Source organism: Pongo abelii, chromosome 17 (assembly GCF_028885655.2).
Source record: "Pongo abelii isolate AG06213 chromosome 17, NHGRI_mPonAbe1-v2.0_pri, whole genome shotgun sequence".
Classification (NCBI taxonomy): Eukaryota; Metazoa; Chordata; class Mammalia; order Primates; family Hominidae; genus Pongo; species Pongo abelii.
Window position 1 is genome coordinate 40,071,481 of NC_072002.2, and position 25,672 is coordinate 40,097,152.

The window sequence follows — 25,672 nt, forward strand, 5'->3', positions numbered from 1 at the left end:
CACAGTCATGGATCTGCACAGCTAAATGATTATGCACTCATGGCTTTTGGTAATCCATTTGAAATAAACCTCATATTTATCTATCTCCAATCACCCAGTTTAGAAGTCAAAGGATCTGTAAGTTCTCACACAGATGGCTGAATCACACACAAGCTAACTGCTGTCTCATGCCCACCTATCCAGGCATCCCCTACCATGGCCAGGAGAGATGACATGAGGGACGTGAGGGACTCCATCCCCCTTGTCCCCCATGGTCTCTCTTGCTCCAGAGTTCCCTGGTGGGCTTTCCCAAGCCACATTTTATTTTTTTCCCTGTGCAGACAGAGTTGATTACTGGCCCTCTTAGAAAAAATCCATCCTTCCTAGTCCATCTCAGAAATCATGTACAGGAGCCTGGGGTTGTGCTTGGAAGTAATTTGGTCACCAGCAAGCTGGCCCCTTTTGTTGAGAAATTCAAAGAGTTGTAGCACCATGACTTTAACGAAGCCACAATTAGAGTGGCTTTCTTCCAGCACTGTGTGTAATCTGTTTTACCACAGAAATACAAAGTTGCTGTCTATGCACACAATTTTAGCATTTCTGGTTTTTATGCCATCTTACTTACAAGAAACTCCCAGCTGTTATAATTTGTCTCATCCATCGCTCTCTTGTAGAGCCAGCCTTTGTTCCTTTTTTTCAGTGCCAGGGACTTGCTGGGTTTCACCTGATGTGATTTGTCCAGGCATTAATAATGCATCTTCAAGATGCAAGATGCATGAATTCCTTTAGTAACGGATCTGCTGGCAGAGGGCTGTATTGTATTGTACAGTTTTGCTGCAAAAAAGGTAAGGCAAGGGACAAAAGGAAGGTCATCAGCCTTGGGAGTGAGGGTACCAGTTGTTTCGGAAGGTCATTGCAACCAGCTCATAGTAAAGGCAAGGGCATGCTGAGGATAATAAACATTCAACCAACAATTTCTTTTTTTAAAAAAAAGTTATTGCCAAATCTGCAACTCATAACTCGTCACTATAAATGAAAGTGACTTGCACATTCAGATGACTATTCAGGAGGTCCAGGATGCTGTCTATCTTCATGTCTTACTTGGTCTATCAAAGGATATTTCCTACTTATAGATCCTCATTCTCCCTTTGGATTTTGGAGCACACTCCAGCTACCTTCTCAGTGGCCTTGATGTGATTGTTGTTAGTGCTACTCATACGCATTTTTTATCATCTTGCATTTGTAAAGAGCTTGTATTTTCAAGCGCTTTATAATCATTAATAAGTTATTTCTCACAATTATCCCAAAAAAGTAGGGCAGAGTTCTTTTCTCGATGTCACAGTTAAGGAAACAGAAGTGCAGATAGGTCGCAATGCCAAAAGTTCACAGGGAGTATGCATTCCAAAGTTGGAATAAGGTCACACTTAGAGGGCCACCCTACCTCCAACACCAAACAGCTACCTCTAGAGTGGGAATGGGAACAACAGAAGGCAGAATGTGGAACTCAATTAGAAATAACCAGGTTGCTTAGTGGACACATTCATAAACCCTTCAGAAAATAATCCTGCTTCAGATGACCAGGTTTTGAATTCAAGATTAGCAGTGCTACCTGGCTCCAACATCATAGACTTTCTTAAGAAACCATGAATTGCCTGTGTAATGTTGAAATCAAAAAGTTCATCCATGGACTGAAATGGTAGCTTGTGCAGATGATCATTTAACTTCCAGTTTCTGTGAGGACTCCTGACAAGATTTGTCAATATTCAACCGAACCACACTTTCTGTACAGTCATTAGAGTAGATTCACCTGCCTCCTCCTCTCATTCTGCCAACCTCCCACCCCCCCTTAAAAAAAAAAATTCATTTAATCAATAACATTTGCTTTCAGGGCAGCTCTCCTTTACTGCTGTTCCATCTCTGTCTGGGTTACCATAGCAACTATTCTCAGAGCAGTGTGATACCCAGTTTATACATTTCAGCCCTGTCACATGACTGACTACCTGCTTCTACTTTAATCATTGCTGGAGGGAACACTCAAAAAGTGGCTGCTTCCTGCTTCCTGTTGCAGTCCACCAAACTGCCCTCATGTTTTACATTTCCTCCCTCAACCTAGAAAACACGTGTTAATTGTGCTGACTTCCAAAGCAGAGAAGAGGGAAGGCTACCGGGGTAGGTGAGATTACCCAGATTGCTAGAATTAGCAGAGCCTTCCAGGCCCTACAGCCAAATTCTCCTTTTTCCCTGCAGAGATACTTTTGTATTTAGCAGGCCCCCTTTCTAAGATCTTAATTGTAGAGGAAAAGATGTGTCTGACCTCATCCTAGCCTGAGATCCATCTTCCAGCGGCCCCATGACCATCGAACACTCGTCTCCATTCATGTGGCCATTTCGTGGGCCCCCTGCAAGGCAAGGCCAGGAACTAGGGACCTCAGGAGCCTCCCTTGTTGCAACTTTGAGGGGTCTGTTTAAATCACATTATAAAGCTAATGAAACACAGCTAATGAAGCACAGATGTCCTATCAGATTTGGAGCTCTGAGTCCCTGTAAAAGCCCAGTAAAAATAAATGAAAGGAGCCTTGTATCCATGGAAATGGGCAGCTCACATGCTAATCCTTCCCCTCACCCATTTATGAGTTCATTACCATTTCTAATTCCAGGGCTTCTGAAAGCATTTGCGGCTTCTGGGTCAGTCATTTCCTGGAACTCATGGCAGGCTGGGCTCGAACATCCTTGGCTTGGCCCCTTTATTCGGAGATAGAGGAAAGTAAAGAGGTGTATATTGCTTATCAGTTGCACAAGCTCCTGGTTACCTTTTTTCCTTCTGAGATGCTGGGAAGAATCTAGAGTCCTGTGTCCTCCTGGGACCTAGCAGAAGGATTTCCATGACCAGGCTCCTATGTCTGTCGGGAATAGCAGTGGTGAACCAGATCGGGAGTGGTCTGGTACCAAACAGCTTTTCTGTCACAGAGTCAGTTACACACCACACTCATCATCTTTCAACAAACACAATATTTTCCCTCATTAAATGGAGTTGATTTCAGCTACCATTATACAGTTACTATTATATGACAAGGTAATGAAGAAAAGTAACAAAAGAGGGTAATTTTATGGGGAAATAGGGTTCGACTGAATCAAGGCACTCCCTGGAATGACGGGCGTGGGCAGGACATTTAGGGAGCTCTAAGAAGCACCATGAGGACATCAGCAACCCAGGGGTGGAGGGTCCAAGGAGAGCGAACATGATACAAAAAGAAGAAAAGGAGCATAGAGCATCTTCAGAAACAAGACCTGCCTCTCTCACAAATTTGGCTTAATGAGATAACTGAGCGGCTTCTTGGGATATAGGACAAGGGATAATGGGGCCTCTGCCCATCAGAGACCTTGCTTCCTATAATTTTTTGGCTACTGTGTAATGTTCATTCTCTTTCTTGGGTATTTTTTTGTTGTTGTTTGTTTGTTTGTTTTGAGATGGAGTTTCACTCTTGTTGCCCAGGCTGGAGTTGCAATGGCACGATCTCAGCTCACCACAACCTCCACCTCCCGGGTTCAAGCGATTCTCCTGCCTCAGCCTCCCAAGTAGCTGGGATTACAGGCATGTGCCACCATGCCCAGCTAATTTTGTATTTTTAGTAGAGACAGAGTTTCTCCATGTTGGTCAGGCTGGTCTTGAACTCCCAACTTCAGGTGATCCACCGGCCTCGGCCTCCCAAAGTGCTGGGATTACAGGTGTGAGCCACCGTGCCCGGCCCTTTCTTGGGTATTTGTTTATAGAAATAGGTATTTCATGTTGGAGCCAAAGTGGTTCTCTCAGGGAGGCCCTTGGATAAATCTCCACGTTTTATTTTTGAAATATAATTTTAGAATTTTAAATTCTCAAAGATGTATTCTGAAGGAAGAGAACATGTTCTCAACTTAAAAGTAAATATCTGAGTGTCAGTAATACCTTGCATTAATGTTCTCCCTTTAAGAGATTAATTATACTTCTCTATCACTTAATCAGACCCAGAAACTGAGGATAAGAGATGTTAGAGATGATGAAACTGAGGCACAAGGAATAGAGAGACTTTCCTGGAGCCAGGCATTATCACAAGCACTAGAACTGAGGTTCCTTGTGATACATTTCAGACCCCAAGGAAGGAAGCTATAAGCTCTAGACATTCTTCCAAAACAATCAATTTTGTTCATCCTAATAGCTGAAAAATGAATGCTTTGTAAAAATGGTCCAAGAAATTAAAGCTTAGGCTTGTGATTATTACAGTGATTTGTCAGCGGTAGTGTATGATTTTTGGAAGAGCACCAGCTGTATTAACAAGAGAATAAGAGCGCAGTTCATTTTTCATTTACCTAATATAGATATCCTTGCCTCACCAAAGAAAGAGCTAAAAAGAAGTGATAAAACACCAGCGATGGAGCAACATAAGTGACTTAACGGAAAATGATTTAATCCTTTCACCGCCTGCTAACACGAGAGATTTTTACCACTGACTTATGTGAACAACTGTCTGAACTCTCAGAAATAGAAACAACCCTAACCAAAAAAAAAAAAAACAAACAAAAAAAAAACTGGAAAAGTTATGTGGGCAGCTAAGACGATTTAGCTACTCTCTCTACCATCTGACTCAGGGCCAGTGAGGGGGGAAATGTATCACAAAAATTAAACACAGTGACCTATATGTTGACAGGAAAGGTATGGAAAGAGCTGACGGCTTATAATGAGAAAATGTGGGATGTGCTTCATGGATCAACAATCTGTTGCTCAGAACTTTCTTCTCCCAGTTAAGACAAAGCAGCTAGACTTCAGCAGGCAACCTAATCTCCCAGCCCAAGCCGGCTCGCCAGCTGTCCTGGAGTTCTTTGGCTCACACTGTTTTTCCTTTCTAATCACTGTCCTCTTTTCTTCCTTAATCTTTTATTTAACACACACCCTCTGTCACTCTTTTTTTTTTTTTTCAAGAGACGGGGTCTGGCTATGTTGTCCAGGCTTAAGTTCAGTGGCTATTCAAAGGCATGATCCCTCTACTGATCAGCATGGGAGTTTTGACCTGTTTCGTTCCCAGCCTGTGCTAGTTCACCTCTTCTTAAGCAACCTGGTGGTCCCTTGCTCCTGGGAGGTCACCATATCAATGCCAAATTCAGTGCAGACACCTGGCATAGTGCACTACAGCCCAGAACTCTGGGCTCAAGTGATCCTCCAGTCTCAGCCTCTCCTCCTGAGTAGCTGGGACTGCAGGCCGGTGCCACCACACCCAGCCTCTGTCACTCTTAGTAACACGTTTCAGACAGAGTGGATTAGCCCAAATTCATAGAACATCCTACCTATTTAAGATGTTTAAGATAGAAGAATCTTCACTCAACAATTTCAAAAATGAAATCAAGACCAAAGTATTTGAATTATTTTAAATCAAATTTAAGAAACTGCTGGCATCATAAATTGAGAGACTTCCTATACTTGACGGAATGGATGCTTTGAAGTGAAAGAGTTGAGCATTTTAAGTTTCAGGTCTAAGAGTTAACTTTCACTAATGCTGATGTCCCCAGCCAGAGGGTAGGCATGTGATTTGGAGACATCAGGCGAGCAGTAGAAACCCATGCCTTGCACGGCTACCTTTTCCTCATTAATGCTCTTTCCAAAGTTAACAAGAGTTGAGAAGACTCATCTTCTCAGCGATACAAATTAAGCTAATATTTTGCACTTTGGAACAAAGTCCTCAGGAATACCTCTCAAGCTAATAGCTCTGCATCTTAACATAAACCGGAAGTAACTCCATTCTATAGTAAAAGTGTGTTACAAAGCCCTTGGCATCTCTTGTCTCAAGTGCGTCTTCATGATACTACAGGGGAAGGAAAGTATTTTACAGATAAGCTACCAGAGTTGAATGGCATCTGATTGCCCCACAAAAAGCTGGGGCAGATTTGCTCCAGAATCCAGCTCTGCCAGTGCCTGATCTCTGCTCTACGTGTGGCCACATCTTTCTAAGATCTCATACTCAAATAATACATCAGTTTGATCCGCTGACCCACTGTCTCTACTTCTTTTGGAGGAGTATGACTAATATATAATTGAGTGGGCCGGGTGTGGTGGCTCACGCCTGTAATCCCAGCACTTTGGGAGACTGAGATGGGCAGATCACCTGAGGTCAGGAATTTGAGACCAACCTGGCCAACATGGTGAAATATATACATATATATATATATATATAATTGAGTAACTAAAATAGCAGATTCCTCGAAACTACATCTTGAAAACGTAGTGCTTATTCTTGGATTAGAAATAAAGCTATCACTTGCTTTCTTCAAAAGTTGTAAGCAAATTTTATAACCAAAGAATTTTAATGATTAACTGAATAATTTAATCCAAGTCTCTATGACCAAATGAATGCTGGACCAGGGGCTCTGAGTTTTACTCCTGATTTTACTACTGTGAGATTTCTAGGTATCAATTCTCTTCTTTGTAAAATAAGGGGATTAACCCAATTTATTCATAAGGTACCTTTCTTTAAGTGTAGATTTTATGAATCTAAAATCTGTCTTTGGGGATATTAGGCTTTCTTCCTAAATGCTATATCCATATTAATCCTGCTTCATTTTCCCCACTAAGAAAGAGCAAGCAGCACTTTCCTCTCTGTTCCCTCCCAAGAGCTCTCTGCGGAATAAGGAGGAGTCTCCTGGGTTTAGGCAGAGACTAGCAGCCTGTGGTGCTCACATATCTATTCTGGAGCCCCAGAGGCCCTAAAGGGAAACTGGCCAAAGAAGGAGAAAAGGGGAACTGGTGCCTAAAAATGCATGGACAATCTCCCTGCCTGCTCCCCTCCCTGGGAGCGTCCCTGTGCCCTTCCTCGAGGAGTCCAGAAAGGCTTCTCTGTTAGCAGCCGGGTGACCTCTGCCCTCTTTGCAAGGACTCTGCTCTTCAGCTGGTGTGATGCCTGCACACAAAGGACTGTAGGCAAAAAGAGAATCCGCTCAGCTCTGCACCAAGAAGGGCGACTTTCCAGACACACAGAGCCCAGAAATAAATAATGCCCTGCCACCTACAATTTCACAGGAATAATGAGGAAAATAATGAGTTAAGCATCACTACTTGGGCTCCTGTGCTTTGAAAAATAGTCTAGTGGTGATGATGATGATATACTCCATGACATTATAGATTGATATCAACCAATATTCACATGACTAATCAAGTAAGCATCTTATTAAGCAAAATTACTAAAATATATTTGGCAGAACTTTTTCCTCCATCTTCATGTTTGCCATGATAGCCCACTCTTACTACTATCTTGAGACTAAGAAAAATACATTTAAATATGCTATCTTGCTCATTTCTTTCACATACTAATCTAGCCAACAAATGTATTGATCATCCTCTTCATGCCAGGCACTGTGTTAAGAATGAGAGAAGGAAAGACAAAAACACACAGTGTCCGCCTTCGGAGATCACACTGTCTAACAGGGCAACTGACATTAACAGCAACATAAGTGCTATGATAAAGATATTGCAAAATAGAGTGCCAGCTCCGGAGAAGGGAACTTTAATAGAGATTTATTTGAGAAAGAGAGACAAAGAACAAACACCATGCCATTTTAAAATAAACTATTTTCTTAGTAAACAGTTTAAAGGAAAGAAGAATCAGTGATTATGAGGGAAAGACCCTTAAAATAATGTGGACATCGAAATCTTCAGGTGTCATAGTTTGCACCTTCAGGGACAGGCTGGTGCACATAAGATATGCTATGATATAGTATTGTGCTAGAGAGGGACACCAGAATTATGGTTATTCTGAATTTATTTATACAGGAAAATTCTCATCTTTCTACAAGTAACTTACCTGCTTGAGGAAAGGTGCAAATTAGCAGAACATTCTAAAGCCTTCTATAATGTGTTCTGATGTGGACTGGCGGAGGGTGCGGTGCCCGCCAAATAGACTCTAGGAAGGAAAATGTCCTGACGACCCCAAGGCTGTTTCTATAGGTCACACTTGCACTCCAGTCTTAAGCACACAGCTGACAGTGCCGCAGCCACACATTTGTGCCACATCAACATCAAGTGGTGTCTGAGCAGGGCACTGTCATTGCTTGGACTGGCACAGGGTTTCCAACACTGTGTTGGTACAGCTTTGCTGCTAAGGCTTTACTCATTATTCCACCTCATTCCTGATGCCCACCAGAACCATGCATACCTAGTACCCATCATCTCCTTTCCCTTCCTCCTGCCAAACATGTCCTTTCTTCCACCCAAAGGGTAAAAAGCAGTCTGGCCTTCGTTTCTACTGCTGAAGTCTAGGAACATGCACCCTCCTGTTTTTGTTTTGTTTTGCTTCAATAACCTCCCTCTCTTATCTCTTCTCTCCTTTTTCATCCTGTTTTTCTTATACTTTATCCCTCCATTCTTCCTCCTTACATCACTGTACAAAACAGCATATTCTTTACAAACCTATTTTCAGTATTTTTATATCAAGACATCATCTACTTCCTGGCGTATATTCCCTCTAATGAGTAAAGAAAGGTATCTCTTTGAACAAGCCATAGAAAATTTAAAAATCTATTTATACATGAGCAAAATGAGTTAAGTAAGGAGAAAAATAAAACCTCTTCCATTTAAGTCAGGGAAAGGATAAGAAATCATGTCATCAAGTATGACGATCATACCAGTAGTCCTCGCCGATACAAGAAGTCACAGAAAATAAATGAGATGGTAAATTGGAAGGAGACAAAACTGCAATTATTTGTATATGATGTTATTATCTACCCAGAAGTCAAAAAGAATCAACTGGAAAACTGTTTTGATTAATGTAAGAGATAAATAAGATCGCCAGATACAAGATCAATATATATAAACCACTAGCATCTTCATTTATCAACAATGTCCCCTTAGAAAATGTAATGAACAAAGGTTCTTATCATGATAACAGAAAAATGCTTAAGTAGACCTAATCATATGCTAAAAGGCTCAATATTTTATATGTAAAAATTCTCCCCAATTAACCTGTATATTAAAAACAACCAGAATAAACTTAACACACTGATTGTAAAGTTTATATAAAAGAGAAAGGATTTTTAAATATCCAAGAAAATTTAGAGAAAAAATAGCAAACCAAATTTGTGCTAACAAGTATTAGATATGTTATGTAGTTATACAAATTGAAATGATGTGGTATTTGGGAAGGATTATGCTCCAGCTCAAAAAAAAATAGAGAGGAATAAATACAAAATATCTCATATATATGTGAATTTAACACATACAGTCAATCAAGTATTTTAAATCAGTGGAGAAATATATGCAATAAATGACACTGGGGAAATTATGTCTTTACTTTGGAAGAAAACTTGATTCCTACATCACTCCACATACAAAAGTAAATCTCAAGGCAATTCAAGAACTAAACACAAAAAATATAGAAATATAGTAGAGGAAAATATGGGAGAATTATTTTATAATTTTGTGACTGCATATAGTCTACACAAAGAAAAAGATGGACAGATTGGAAATAAATTTTAAAATTCTTTAAGATAAAATACATCACAACCAAAGCTAAAAGGCAAGCAACTTGAAGAATACATTTGCAATAAATGTGTTTCAGACAATAGATGAGTTTTTATAATATACAAAGAGTTTTTATAAATCAATAATAAAGCAACCCAAGAGACAAAAAATGGACAAAGATATAGCTGATATTGATTGATAGGATCCTATTTGCCAGGCAGTATCTTAAGCATTTTTTATCTATTAACTCTATTAATTTGCATAGTAATTCTTTTGATCAGATACTATTATCATCTCCATTTACAGACAAGAAAATTGAGACAAAGAGAAATTTAGGAACTTGTCCAGAGTTATCAGTTAGTAAATGCTACAGTCAGGATTCAGATTTTTAAATTCTGATGCCAGAGACCAATTCAATGAAAAAGAAAACAAATAGCTAATAAACTTAAGAAAAGCAGTTCAACATTAGTAACTATCAGGGAAATGTGAACACTAAAACACAATAAGGTATTTTTACCTACCAGTCATTGTTTTTTTTTTAAGTGGATTTATAAGACTAACATTACCAAGAGTGTCGGGAAACGTTTCCTCTCATCATCAGTTATTGGGGATGTCCCTTGGTATAGAATTTTTAGAGGGCAATTTAACAATATCCATCAAACTTAAAAAAAACTTATGCTTTGACTCACAAACTTCATTTCTATCTCGTAGAAATATTTGGACACATGCCCAGAGATGTGCAAAGTGAAAAACTGAAAATAGCTTATATGTCCATCAATAAGGGGATGGTTAACAAAAATGATTATATATCCAATCATAAATTTTACGTAGTGTAGCGGTTAAAAAGAGTGAGTTATATCTATAGGAACTAAATGGAAAGACATCTAAGATACATCATTAAGTGTAAAAAGCAAGTCATAAGATAATATGTGTAATCTGATATCATATACAAACATGTCCACATTACATATTCATTTATTCACTCAACAACAACAAAATTAGCACCTATTACCTGCCAGGAACTGTTCTAGTCAGTAGAGATAAAGTAGTGGGCCAAGCAGACAAAGTCTCTCTTTCCTGGATTTCACATTCTATTGGGCAGGCTGACAATAAACAAACAAGCAACCCAATAAAAGACCAAAATAATTTAAATGGTGTGTTAGTTTTGCATTATTGTCAGAACAAATTATTGCATACTTCGCAGCTTAAACAACACAAATTTATCTCCCAATTCTGTAGGTCAAACGTTCAATCCAAGTTTTGCCCAGAAAGGGCTGCATTCCCTGGAGGCTCTAGGGAAAGATGTGTTTCCTTGTTCTTTCGAGTTGTTGCAGAATTCGGTTCCTTGTTGTTATAGGACTGTGGTCCCTGTTTCCTTGCTGGCTGTCAGCCAAGAACCATTCCCAGTTTCTAGAAGCCACCTGCATGCTTTGGCCTGGTGTCCCCCTGCCTCCATCTTCAAAGCCAGCAGTGGCAAATCAAGTCCTTCTCATGCTCTGAACCTCTTGCCCTTCTCTCTGACTCAGCCAGGAAAGGTTCACCACTTCTAAGGCCTTGTGTGATTAAATTGGACCCATCAGGATAATCCAGAATTATCTCCCTTCCTTTGGGTTCATGCTTTTACTTGTATCACATTTGGTCCCCTTTGCCACAGAAGAGAACATATTTATCCACAGGTTTCAGGGATTAGGGCATGGACATCTTTGTAGAGAAGGGAGCTTTATTCTGCCTACTACTGATGGTAATAAATGCCAGGAGGAAAACCAAAATAGTGACAGGCAAAAGGTGATAACGAGGGGAGCTCATTTGCATTGTGTCATCAGAGATGCCCTCCCTGAGGAAATGAAATGGGTGTCCAGCAAGTGACCATCTGGACAGAGCGTTCCAGGCATGTATTTAAATATACAGGAAAAGGCATGGAAAGCTACATATTAAACTATTCACATGCTGCCTCTGGAGAGAAGAACGCAATTCAAGAGTGGGAAAAGATAAAAGCTTTATCCCATATCCTTCTATTTGTTTGGAAGTTTTACTTGTGTAATTTTTTAAATTATGCTTATAAAGAGTTAGAAACAGAAAAGGGAAATATATTTTGGGGGGGGTCACAGTTAAAGCAAAGAGAGTTTAAGATTTAGGTACTAGTGAAAGTTAATATATTCTAAATTCTGACACACACAGTGAGAAAATAAAAATAAAACTTTGTCTTGGATTCTATGAAAGAATCTGTTCTAGAGGGCAGCAATAGATCAATACCCTCCTCTTCTGAGTCTTTTAGGAGAATACACTTGCCAATTAGACATTTTTACACATCAGCAACCTTGGAAACTTCTCCTGGCTATAACCTCTTTATTTTGCTTCGAAGTCCTAACTTGGTACTCATTTGCTGAGCTCTTACTCTGGATAGCTCACATTGTTTCATGTGGTTTTCCAAGGAGGACACTAAAAGCTTCTCTGAGAATGCAGGCAGGCAAAAGAAAAGTTATTTGAATGGGCTCTGCAGTGTAGCAATCTGTCACAGCAAAGGGGTGAGTCTTGCCGGAACGCATTTCTGCTACTCAAGACACAAACAAGGGAGGGATCACAGAAGGATACACGGAAGTGCCTGTCGGGGAGCTGAAGCGCGTGGCTTCAGGGAGACAAGACAGAAGACCAAAGGGCTCTCCCAGGACACAGGAAAGCAAAACTTTGAGCAATTTAGTATCAAGACCCCAGGATACAACTGCAGAAAATAGGCTTTGTGTGTTTGTGTGAGAGAGAGTGTGTGTGTGTGTGCGCTTGTGTGTGCTCACACATGCATGTGATACTCAAAATTACAACTCCTTCGGAGCAAAGATATGACACTAAAAGCAGTGAGAAGCACACAATAGCTACAGCTATAAATGAAGGAGTTCCTATTTCTGTACTAATCACATAGATTTGTTTTTGCAGACAGCCTGCCTATCAAAGATAGGGATTCTCTGAGTAACATGTTTGCAACAGTCTAGTAAATTCTTCTATTTGAACGTCTCTTCATCATCTAAAGAGTGACAAATCCAAAACCAAACACATCATTTTCTGCTCACAAATATTTTCTCCTCCCAGCCCTTCTTCCTGCCTGAGATAGTGACACCCTCTTTTTCTCCATCACTCAGGCTTGAGAACTTGGAGTCATTCTTACCTCATCCTTCACCTTCAACTAGTCATTCCCCTCCAATCCTTTTTGGAAGTAGGTAAAACATAAATCACATACAAATAAAAAACAGTATTTAATCAGCATATAGTCAATGTAAACCTCTCCATCTTTGTTCCCGCTTTCATCCCTGGTCAAGGATCTTATCCCAGAAGTATTTATCTGAAGTATTTCCTCAGGAGGCCACTCCACCCACTGCCTGTCATTTCAGTCCAAACCTTCCATATCTCACTAGCTGGTGAACACAAACACAGCCACATTATCATCCCGTGAGCAAATAGTGTTTCCGAGGCCCTTTTTGGTTTGCCTGAGGTTCAAAGGCTGGAAGCCGAAGTCTCCCAAAGCCCCCCTTCCTCACTTTCTGAGGTCTTGGCTGGCTTAAATATGCCCCCAGCCTTCACTCCTGGGCCTACACAGCCCAGGGGCCTGGCAGCTCCTTCCTCTCAAGAGTGAACTACAAAAGCCTGGGTGCAACACCTAAAGGTCCAGAGACTCTGTGAACACAGGGAGGCAGATTTGGCAGAACCTCCTTCCTCCGTGGGTTTCTTCCATGTGGGGGTCCTGAGGCCTTCATCCTTAGCCTGGCTGGCAAGTCTAGTTTCCTCTCGCTGCCTTTCCTTTCCAAGAGGTGGCAAAGCAGGACTGAGAGCTGACCAGCTGTCCTCTGCAGCTCAGAGACAAACTGAAGTGTGAAACCAAACAAAACCACACTCATCCACAGCAGAGCAAGAGCAACTCAGGCTTGTGTTGTCTGTGTCCATGCAGCAAGCCCAGACTCTTGCTCCCAGCCCTAACAGAGAGAAAAAGAAAGAAGTGGGGGTGGGAGGGGGTGGGATCAGCAGTGCCCAGATGCACAGTTCTGTCTACACACAAAAAATCATATTCCCAAATGAAGCTTTACCTCTTCATTTGTTTCTTCTTGCAACAAGTGTTTTTTGAGCACCTACTATGTGCCAAGGATGGGACAGAACAGACAGGAGCCTCCTGGAGCAGAAGTTCTGGTGTGGGAAACAGACAGTTTTTAAAAATCAAGAAAAATAAGCAAGGTTGTTTTGGGTAGTGACGAGTCAGAGAGGAAATGAAGCAAGGTGCTGGAATGGAGAGCACAAGGCCTGCTTAGGTAAGGCAGTCCCGAAGGCCCGTCTCAGTGGTGACATTTGGGCTGAGCATCAGCTGAGCGGAGAAGAGGCTGCCCAGACTCTGCTCCAAGTCAGTGGCAAGCTGACGTTTTTCCCAAGAAAATTGGGTGGACACATAGCCTCGCATTTGTATTAGTTTGCTAGGGATGCCATAACAAAGTAACACTAATAGTTGCTTAAAAGACACAAATGTGTTTTCGCCCAGTTTTGGAGGCCAGAAATACAAAATCAAGGTGTCAGTAGGGCCCTGCTCTCTCTGAAGACATTGGGGAAGGATCTGCTCTCACCTCTCTTCCAGCTCTGACAGTTCCTTGGCTTAGAACAACATAACTCCAGTGTCCACACGGCACTCCCCCTGTGTGCATGTCTGTGTCCCAATTTCCCCTGTTTATAAGGACACCATTCATATTGGATTAGGGGCCACCCTGTTGTAGTATGACTCACCTGAACTAACTGTATCTGCAACAACCCTATTTCCAAATAAGGTCACATTCTGCAGTACAGGGGAGGGGGAAGTGTGGATTTCAACAAATAAATTTCGGGGGATGCAATTCAACCTCTAACAACATTTCTGTAATAAAGGGGTCCATCCAGGATGGGTGGAGGACCAGCTTTACCCACAATGATCCAACCTGCTCATTCAGAGAAGGCTGAGCTTTCCATTCTGTCTCTCCCACATCACAGAGCACAGCACATAATAAATGAATGAATACTTGTTGATGGTTGATTAATGGTACATTTTACTCTAAAATTTAAAAGGCATGTGTTATCATGTTGAGATAGTTTGGGATTTGTTTGTGTGCCAGCAATAGTTCCCGTGCTTAGTAGCTAGGAAAGGCTTAAATCATTTTTGGGTCTGATATGATTAGTAACTGTTCCCAGAGACCATGTGGAAAAAAATAGCTGGCATCCAACGCTGAGCCAGCCCCCTTTGTCTCCCACCTGGGTCCCAGAGGCAGCAGAGCTGATGAGCTCAGACGAGGTTGGCAGAGGTCACATTTGTTGAAGATCCATGAAGAGATACTGGTGAAAGTGCAGCAGCAGAATGCAGCCATCCAGGCCTCCAGGCAGCTCAGCCCCCTCACCCAGCCTGGGGACACACAGCTGCCCGCTCCAACCTCAGAGGGGCAAATTCCCTGACATCAGAGAAGCAGCCCTGGGCCACTGAACGGAAACCTGGCTAGCGAGGAAGCAGCTGGTCTTGGCAAACAAAAAATAATGCCCCAGGCAAAAACAAAGTAAGAGGGAGCCTGGAAAAGCTTCATTCTGAGGAGCCACTCCCTCCCTAACCCAATTTTTAAATCCAATATAAAATTCTAAGGCTATTCAGAAAACACCGTGGCAAATTCCTTCAGTCTAAATTCTCTGTGATGAGAAATTCCTAGAAGGCTTTTCTTTTCCTTTCAAAACACTGGACAATTTTCTCCAACAGTATATCTCACATTGTGGCCAGCCATCTTGTTATCCATTATTCTTTTTGAATGTAACACAGAGAACCACAAGATCTTGTGGAATTTCATGTCTGTGTTACATAGAATTGCATTTTGAAGTAGTGTTTATTGTTTTCCTTTTATTTTTATCTCATGAAATAAACTATTCATGACAACCTGCTTTTCATTGTTAAAATTATATTTATGTATGCACATATAAATATAGCAATCTCTTATGAAATATATGTTTAATTGATTTATTAGTTTCCTACTGTGCTTAAGAACTCATGAACCTGAAATTAGCTGTGCATAATGGTTCTTCTGATAAGAACAGTGACTCTACAGATACAAATGAAACAAGGCAAAGTGAAATTTTCAGAGAAAGATCTAGTCAAGCTGGTTAGAGGTCTAAAGCAGACATTTCGTCATTCTTACTGATGACAATAATAATAGCTCAAATTGATTATTGAGTACATACTATGTGATAGGCAGTATGCTATGCCTTTTGTACCTACCTTAATTTAAATCCTTTCAACTCCATTAAAAATGATTGCTTAGAATCATCATGTGATTTAACCATGATCACAGCTAGTAATTGGGAAGAGTTGGGATTCAGACCCTAGTTCATCTAACTCTAAACCCCAGGCTTAGTTCAATATACTATATGGATTAAAATAGGGACAAACACCATTAAAACATTAATCAAAGATTGAAAGCTATAGGCAAATATCACTGGTATATTCTTTTAGAAAGTTGATTTATAAAAATAACTGTAAGAAGAAGCCAGGCAAATTCCAAAGGGTAAACTGAGGCATGTGGCTTTTTAGAACTTACTTTGAAATACAATTGTGGATATATGGAATATCATTTTCACTATTTTGAAGGTAAGTTCTAGAAGCACTGGAGACTTATAATGATAAAAATTACATGATAACTTTTTATGCAACAGGCTTATTGAACACAACATTAGGTGAGTGATGCTATTCTAAGAAGAACTAGTCATGCTGGGCTAAATTTTCCAAGAATGCAATTTAAGCCCACAGTAAGGTGTATTATAAAATGAATGGGATACCGTGGTTCAAACACAGCCCTCAGAATGGTCCATCTGTGGACCTTATCTCACCAATTCTCATTAAACAGTGATTTCATTTCTCTCCATCATCACAAGCTCCACTCCTGGGCAGTGTTCAGCTGCCTGGCTGGTCTCACAACACATGCAAATATGAATTAAAGGCGACCGCACCACAAGACTGAGGAGAGTTCAGTAATACCCTTCCCAGTGTGAAGCACAGGGCCCCAGCCATCACAGATGGGAAAAAGAAATTGGTGGTCCCAGCAGGCCCTCTTTTTATTATCCCCTGAGGCCTCATTTGGAGCATGACAGTCACACACATGCACATGCGCACATACGCACACACACACGCACGCACACATACACATATCTAAACCACTTTACCTGCTGTTTCCATCCCAAGCACCTGTAAGGTTAAAGATGTGTTTGGACTCCACAGAAATAAAATCCCAAACCTTTACAGATACCTTGTCACAGACTCTCACTGCTCCTCGGTGATACTTGTAAAAGGAGATATGTTTTCCTTATTATCCATATGGGGAAATTGACGTGTGAAATGTAAACATTTGTTTAGAGCTAGAAGGAGAGTCAAAGACAGAATATGGGAGTGGAATTGTTCTGTCCTCTGACCTCCTACAACATGGAGTTTTTGCAACTTTCCTATAGCCCTCATTCTTTATCACAACGTGATAAAGTTACTTGTACATTTGTCTTGTCTCCCTTATGGAACAATAAGCCCTTCAGGATGGAGAACTATTTCTGGTTCTCACCATATCTAGCAAGGTGCTCTCCAAGGTTAACTGTGCAAACTCCACATATGTTTATGGATTGTAACAAGAGGGCAAACAAGATACTAACAGTTCTTGTTAGCTGGATGGAGTGGGGGAGCACTGGCAACAGTGGCTGGCAATTGTGGCAATGGTTGAGCATTAATGGGTTTCCTTTACGATACACACATTTTCCACCAAATCTTCTCACTGCTGGTCACCATGAATGGAAGACAGAAAGCACATGAGTGAAAGAGAGAAAATATACACCATGGTGATTTCTAAAGCAGCTAGTGAAGGCTGAAGTAAGGGTGAATGTGCAAGATAGCCACTAGAAGTACTCACCCATTTGGTTCTGGGTGCCCTGTAGCCCTACCAACCAATTACAAAATATATATATTTTATATATATAATATATATATTTTTTATATTTTTTATATATATATTATATATTTTTTATATATATTATATATTTTTATATGTATTTTATATATATTTTATATATATATTATTTATATATATATTTTATATATATATATTCAGCTTGAAGGAAATCTCCTGGGAGTCACATGTCTACTGGCTGAGATTAGTCTGACTGTGGCCCAGATAGAGGTCTAAACCAGTCCTGAACTACACAGGGCACAGCCTAGGGCTACACATGCTTCTCATTCTGTTAAAGACCTGGACTGCAAGTCTCAAAGGCCAGCCATGTAGTGAGTCATCTGCACTTTCCAGCCCAGCCAAGCCTTGGATGGCCAGAGCCTGAGCCAAGATCACAGGCAGCAAAACTGCCCAGAGCTCTAACAATCCACAGAATCCTAATAATAAAGTGGTAGTTGTTTTTAAGACACTAACTTATGGCGTGCTTTTTTATATAGCAATAGGTAATGAGAATAAGTCATGGATTATTTGTTACATAGAATAGATAATGAGACTGATGCCTAAATAAAACAAGATTTGGGGAAAAGGACAGGGTGTATGGGGAGGGGTGAGTGTATTTTGCACGTGGAAGGACATGAATTATTGGAAGCAGGGTGCAAACTAAGGTAACCACTCTTCAAAGATGCCCCTGCCCCTCGCAGTGAATCACGCCTCCTGTCATTCATGAGTAATATATAGTCCCTTTCCACAGAGAACATGCGATCCAGAGAATGTGACAGAATCACTTGGTATGGCTTCCAAAGTTATGTCATAAGCAACCTTGAAGATTTTGTTCTGGGGGAAGCTGTCTAGTGTGTCACAGTCCAACTACCCTGTGACAACATGGTAAGGACAGGCCCATGGAAAGAGAAAAATGTCTGGTCTGCCCTCCTCCAAGCCAGCCTTCAGCTGCAGCACCAAACATGGGGGTGAAGAAACCACTTGAGTCTCCTGCCTTCAACTGATTCCAGCCTCAGCTGTGTCTAACTTCAATCACATGAGACACTCCTGGCAAGAATCTTTCAGTTGAGTCCAGTCAATCCACAGAATTTGGAGAGATGATATTAAGTTGTTTTTAAGCCAATAAGTTTTGGGTTTGTTTATTACGCAGCAAAAGGTATTTGTTCAAAATATTAGGTTTGTACAATGTGAATATCTCAAACCTTCTGGTTCTTTTGCAGGCAAACATTTTCTGCTTGCAGCAAATGCAAAATTTGGTATGTCCTCTATATGATCAAAATGTCAACAGATCATTCCTATCCAGGTTCAGAGACCAAAGAAAGAAAAAAGTAAAGAGAAATCATTAGGCCTTGGACTTCAAGTGCCCACTTACAAGAAATTTCCCCTAGAAACCTTCTGGACTATAAACCCAGCAAATTAAAGAAGTCCCTAAATTATGTAGAAGACTATGCTATATTGGAGAGTTGAACCAAAGGAGCAGCTGTGGAAGAACAGTTGCTAGGTTGTGTAAGGAAAAATAGTGGGCTAGGGAGCCATGGCCAGCAGTGCAGGGAATGGGGTCATGGGCCCCCATGTGGCAGCAGAACTGCCTCCCCAGGCAGGCCTTGGTTCTGTCCAGATTGCTGTCGATCTGTCTCTTACTCAGATGCAGATGCCCTCTCTCGTGGCACCCGCTCATCCCCAATTTTCTCAGACATTTCTAATCTCAGACATGCACATCCATCCTAGAATTTCTTACCATATGAGATATCATTCTGTAGCTTTGTATGGAGGCATTGTGTAGGCTCTGAAGAGAGATTGACCTGACTTTGAAACCCTGCTCTGTCCCTTACTAGCTGTGAGACATGGGTAAGTTATTTTCACCTCTCTGAGCCTCAGTTTCCCCATTGATAAAAGGAGGATAATAATGGTGCCTATATAATGGAATACTGAGATTGTTTCATGCACAAAGAGCCTCAAACATTGAACACACTCAATGCTATGGTCTGAATGCTGGTGGTCCCCAAAATTCATATGTTGAAACCTAATCTCCAATGTGGTAGTATTAAAGGAGGGGACCGTTGGGATGTGATTAGGTCATGCTGGTTCCACTCTCATGAATGGGATTAGTGCTTCGATGCGACAGGCCTGAGGGACACAGAAAGGTAAATACCGCACATCTTCATTCATATGTGGAAGGTAAATAAGTTGATTCACAGTAGAGAGTAGAATAGTGGTTACTAGAGGCTGGGAAGGGTAGGGGAAGGCAGGGATAGGGAGAAGTTGGGTAATGGATACAAAATTACAGCTAGATAGGAGGAATGAGTTCTAGCATTCTATAGCACTGTAGGGTGACTATAGTTAACAACAATTTACTCTATATTTTCAAATTGCTAGAAGAGAGAATTTTGAATCTCTTCTAGCAGTAAGAAGAAATGGTAACTTTTTTTACATGATGGATAAGCTTATTATCCTAATTTGATCATTATGCGGTGCATACAAGTATTGAAATATCACACTGTAACCAATATATTTGTATAACTACATGTCAATTAAAAATTTTTAACTGTGGAAAAAAAAGAGGCCTGAGGGAGCTTGTTGGCCCCTTTCCCCATGTGAGGATACAGCTAGAAGTCATCATCTGTGAGAAGTGGGCCCTCACCAGACATGGAATATACCAGCGCCTTGATCTTGGACTTCCCAGCTTCCAGAACCGTGAGCAATAAATTTCAGTAGTTTATAAATTACCCAAGCTAAGCCATTTTGTTATTGCAGTCCAAATCACCTAAGACAATTAGGTATTATCTTATTCTTTAAAAATAATGTATATTTTCCTCTCTCTTCCTCCTCCTAGGAGTTGCACACACTAAACAAATATTGCTAAAGGACACCGAGGCCCCTTTCAGCCTAATTCCCCACAGGATTATTAGCCTGTGCCTTGGGAAGATGTAATTATTTTGCAGATAATTCATCCTGAGGGCAGAACCACTAAAGACATCTTCCCCGCCTCACCCCACCCCAGCCCTCCCTCAGCGTCCTGAGAGGTAGTGAGAAGCCAGAGAGCAAGGGAACAAGAAGTGAGCTCCTGAGCATAGTGAACCAAGGAGGAGATGAAGGATGCAGGAAAGGCCCCCACAAGGGCTGGGGGAGAAGGGGATGGGAAGAAGGGAGGAGGAAGTCCCTCTGCCTATGGTGAGGGTGCAGGACCAGGGCCCACACTTCTGAGATAAACAGTGGGAGGCTTAGGCGTGGAACAGAACAGAAAAGCCACTCGCTTCTCAAGCCCTCCTTGAGGGCTCCACAGTGGTTTGGAATACATTACTTAAATCTCAAACACAGGACATCTTGGGTCTTAGAGTGCGCGCTTGGCTAGCTAACAGCAAGATCTCTGCAGCCTGGGATATTGGGCTACAGCACGAGGGCATACTGTTATGTTTTCCACACCGTGTAATTCAAATCAGAAAAAGTCATTTCCAGACCATACATCCTAATTTGCAGGGGTGAGCGGAAATATACTCTGTGACCTTTTTTGCCCCAGTGAAGTCAAGCGTCTCCGATGAACATCCTTCTACAGCCTCGTGATGCCTGGCTAAAGCAGGCAGCACTGCTCCAGGCCAGCCACGCTTGGGGAATCACCCCCCAATGCCCTGGGAACTCTGCAGAAGCTGTCGGGCAAAAGCTCCCACCCGGTTGTCACCCTTTGCTGGTCACTGCTGCCTTGCATACGTTCTGTGGCTTTGCTCTGCTCCCCCGGGACCTGCAGATTTCTGGTTTACACTCAGATTGGCTGGATGTATTCAGCCTTTTTCTAGGCAATTTTCTCCTGCCTGTACCATGACAAACCCACTCTCCTTTGCCTCCCTAAGCAGCTAGGCCCTCACTAGCCAAAAAAGCATAGGGCAAAGCTGTTATACTGAAGTTCCTCCCATTGGGACAGTGATTTGGAATCGCCAAGGATTTTCACAGTTTCTTTCATTTGATTCTCTCAACAGGTGTTGTTAGCTTTTTTTTTTTAGATGAGGAAACTAAGGCAAAGAAAGTTTGAATGACTTGTCCAAGGACATTCATATTGTCCAAGGTCATAGCCAGCAAGTAGCAGAGTAGGACTCAGGCTATAACTAGTGGAGACCAACGTCTAGATGAGCCACAAACTCCCTCACCCTCCTTTCCACTGGTGTTGCCACTGCCGAGGTTCAGTACAACCTCCTGTCTTGCTAGGACAATCAATCAGCATGGTGTCCTCACCGTCTCCTGCAGTATCCCCTGACAATTGCCTGCCAGGTCATTCTCCAATTACAGTTATATTATTCTTTACTTAAAAACTTAGAAGCAGTGACACAGCAGCAACAATCACACCCAGTGACCAGATATTGGTTTTTAAATACCATTCTTCAATATATGCAACCAAGCCTCTCTGGAGAAATGGCTGATTCCAGGGCAGAGACAGGGAAGATACAACATACGCAATATGAAGATACAACATACTCAGAGACACCACAGCCACAATGACAAGGGTAGGTCAAAATGACACAGGAGACAATCTCAAAGAATTCCCAATGGCCAGAGCAAGAATGATTGAAGAAACAAAATAATTAACACTAGCATTGGTTATAACCCAAAGTTTATCCAAAGAATTAAATGAGTATCTGTGAGTCCATACTGATATAAATAAATGACTGAATAAATAAATATATGAAGAAGAAAGGACAAATCTTCCTTACAGAATAATTCCAAATAATAAATATAAAAGGAATAATAAAGAGGAAAATTACTATTAGGACACCACAGTAATGATTGCTGCAGGCAAGATTCACTGATGAATACTAAAATTAGGAGGTGAAATGTTAAGAAGAAACAAGATATCTGCATAGCCTCAAATTATCTCCTCTATAATATTTATTAATTACTGTGGTTGTTTTAACATATGTCCACCAATTATTTGATACTCCTCTCTCCAGGAAGTGGAGCTTAATACCCCTCCCTTTGAGTGTGGGCTGAATTTAGTGACTTACTTCTAAAAAACAGAATGTGAAAAGGGAAAAAGAGTATCATCGTAGTTGGGCATGTTGTCTCACACCTGTAATCCCAGCACTTTGGGGGGCCAAGATAGGCAAATCCTTGAGTCCAGGAGTTCATGACCAGCCTGGACAACATGGCAAAATTCTGTCTCTACAAAATATAGCAAAAATTAGCTGGCATGGTGGTGCACACCTGTAGTGCCAGTTACTCAGGAGGCTGAGGGAAGAGGATCACTTGAGCTCCGGAGGTCGAGGCTGCAGTGAGCCATGATTGGGCCACTATGCTCCAGCCTGGGTGACAGAGTGAGACCCCCATCTCTCTCTCTCTCTCTCTCTCTCTCTCTCTCACACACACACACACACACACACACACACAAATCAGAGTAACATTGTGGTAGAGAAATTTAACAGACATCACCTTAACCAGTGGTCATGGTTCATGTCTCCAGTAATAAGTTGTGTTAATTTCACATATCCCCTGATACCATGCACTGACAGGGCGATTCACCTCTGTGGCATTCTTCCCCCAAATCCATAAGCCTGGGCTAATCATGACACAATATCAGATGAACCCAAATTGAGGGACATGTTACAAATACCTGACCCAGACTCATCAAGAGTGTCAAAGTCATGGATAAGAAAAGATTGAGGAATGGTCACAGATTGGAAGAGAGTAAGGAGATGGGACAGTTAATGCAATGTGGGATTCTGAATTTGATCCTGTAACAGGAAAAGGGCATTCCTGGAGAAACTGACAAAATATGAATAAAATCTTTAGTTTAAAAACAAACAGGGCCAGGCCCGGTGGCTCACGCCTGTAATCCCAGCACTTTGGGAGGGCGAGGCGGGCAGATGACGAGGTCAGGAGATCAAGACCATCCTGGCTAACACATATTTAAAAACTAATATCTAGTCACTGAGTGTACTTGTTGCTAACCCCATCTCTACTAAAAATAGAAAAAAATTAGCCGGGCCTGGTGGCACACCTGTAGTCCCAGCTACTTGGGAGGCTGAGGCAGGGGAATTGCTTGAACCCAGGAGGCAGAGGTTGCAGTGAGCCAAGATCGCCCCACAGCACTCCAGCCTGGGCAACAGAGCAAGGCTCCATCTCAAAAAAAAAAAAAAAAAAAAAAAAACAACTTCCAATGTCTAAGCAACAAAATACAGACTCCTGAATAGGGCACACAAGACCCTTCTGAGTGTGACCCGAAGCCCCCTCAGCCCCTCTTACCACCTCCTGCATTGTGCTTTCCTCCCCAGCCATTCCACACCAAAGGAGGGCCAGGAAACCCCCACTGATCATATCATCTTGTCTCTTACTCTTTCCATATCTCATCCCTCTGCCTGGCATGGCTTTTGCCCTCTTCTCCACATGCCTACTCACTTGTTTACCTGATCATTATCTTTATAAGGCTCAGTCCAAGAATTGCTTCCTCAATGAACATTACTTTGACCATCCTCGAATCCCAGTGGCCAGTCTTCCTCCCTTCCTGTCTCCCTCTCTTTCATTGACATGGGGAATCTCATACCTACTTTCATCAGCATCTGTAACATTTTAGTGCATTTCTGTAAGTGACTGTCTTCCTTGTCTAGGTAATAAAATTCTTGAGGAAAGTTGATCTCATTCATCTTTTATAGCTTCAGAATTTAGCACACTGAATGAATTAATGAATGAACAAATGAATGAATAATGAATGAACAAGTAATGAGCAAACTCACACTAGGAATTTATTGGCTAGAAATTCATAGATGTGTAAATTCATCTCAGCTCTGCAGACATCTTTGAAGAAAACTTCTGCTCAAAAAATTTCAGAATGCTTTGTGAGAACACATACATCAATTCTATAAACACACCTTGAGCTCAGCAGAAATACTGACAAAGAGCCAAGCCTGCCTCAAAGAAGCAAGCCTCACAGAGGGCCGAGGCCCTGGAGCTCACCTCTGGACACTTTTCATTCCCTGTACTCAGCCAGCTCAATTAAAATAGCCTTGCACAGAGCTGCACTGGGCCTGCTTTCAATGCACAGCATTGGCCAGCTGCAGTGGCTCATGTCTGTAATCCCAGTGTTTTGAGAGGTTGAAACAGGAGGATCACTAGGCACCAGGAGTTCAAGACCAGCGTGGGATATAGAAAGACCCCATTTCAACGAAAAAAATAAAAATTAGCCAGGCATGGTGGCACATGCCTGTATTTCTGGCTACTCAGGAGACTGAAATGGGAAGATCACTTGAGCCCAGGAATTCAAGGTTACGGTGAGCTATGATCGTGCCACTGACCACCAGCCTGGGCAGCAGAGCAAGCCTTGTCTCAATAAATAAATGAATGAATACATAAATAAAATGCACAGCCTTTATGTCAGTCAGATCTCTACGTTGAAGTAATAGACCTTTAAAAACTCTCCCAAGTCAACCGAGTTGCTTCCTACTGTGGTTGCAGAATCAAAACTCCTTTTCCATGGCATCTTTCAACAAACATATATGAATTTTGAGTTCATTGCCATTTATCCGGGCATCTTTAGGAATTCTATATTCCTTCTTACAATGTGAGCATTTGAGTAAGTATGCAACCACACCTCTTATAGTAGGAATTTGCACTCTCATTTGAATGTTGAGGCAGCTGGCTTTCTGTGTTTTTGTTCACATGCTGCCTCAAAAATAAAACAGCAGTTAGAACATGTGGAAAAGGCAAAAAGTAAAATAAAATAACAGCAGAAGCCATGCATCTCAAGGTATGTTAAGGACACAAGAATAGTGTCTAAAGTTGAGCAAGAGGTCTCCAAGCATGAAGATCATTAAGTTTGGATTGGTCTGGAAAGAAGACAGAATTCATTGATCTGACCATTATCAATAAATGTATCCATTAAGCACCTACTGCTTAATGTATGTATGTAATACATACATACAAAGCACTGTGCTAAAATTGTGGCAGGTGCACAAAGGCTTAACATTACTGTTTCTACCATGACAGGAAGAGCAGTCTAGGGAAGGAAAACAGTAAGTGCATTTGAAAAGATGACTAACATGACAAAAAATATGGTTGAAGTTCAGCTTCAAAGATCCCTGTCTCTCCTTCCCAGGGGATGCTGGACAATAAGGTTTGGTCTTAGGGTATCATCTTGACAATAGAGATAACAGCCTCTACAGCAGTCTCTGCATATGACCAGGGCTCAGAAATGATCCTATGTCCCCCAGTCTCAGTTTATCCATCAAGGAAAACTGGCTTCCCACTTCCAATTGCTTCAGAAAAAGGGCACTTCTCT

The 25,672-nt window shown here is 41.5% G+C and overlaps 1 long non-coding RNA gene across 4 annotated transcripts in view; it reads right to left on the reverse strand.

Moving 5' to 3' along the window:
- LOC129051522 (uncharacterized) overlaps positions 1-25,672 on the reverse strand; it is a 121,309-nt gene that overhangs the window by 33,288 nt on the left and 62,349 nt on the right. For all 4 annotated transcript variants that reach the window (XR_008515876.2, XR_008515877.2, XR_008515879.2 and 1 more), the window contains 2 exons: positions 2,622-2,721; positions 605-813 (listed from right to left, as the gene is read on the reverse strand). This is a non-coding gene — a long non-coding RNA (uncharacterized LOC129051522). The remainder of the gene's footprint in view (positions 1-604; positions 814-2,621; positions 2,722-25,672) is intronic.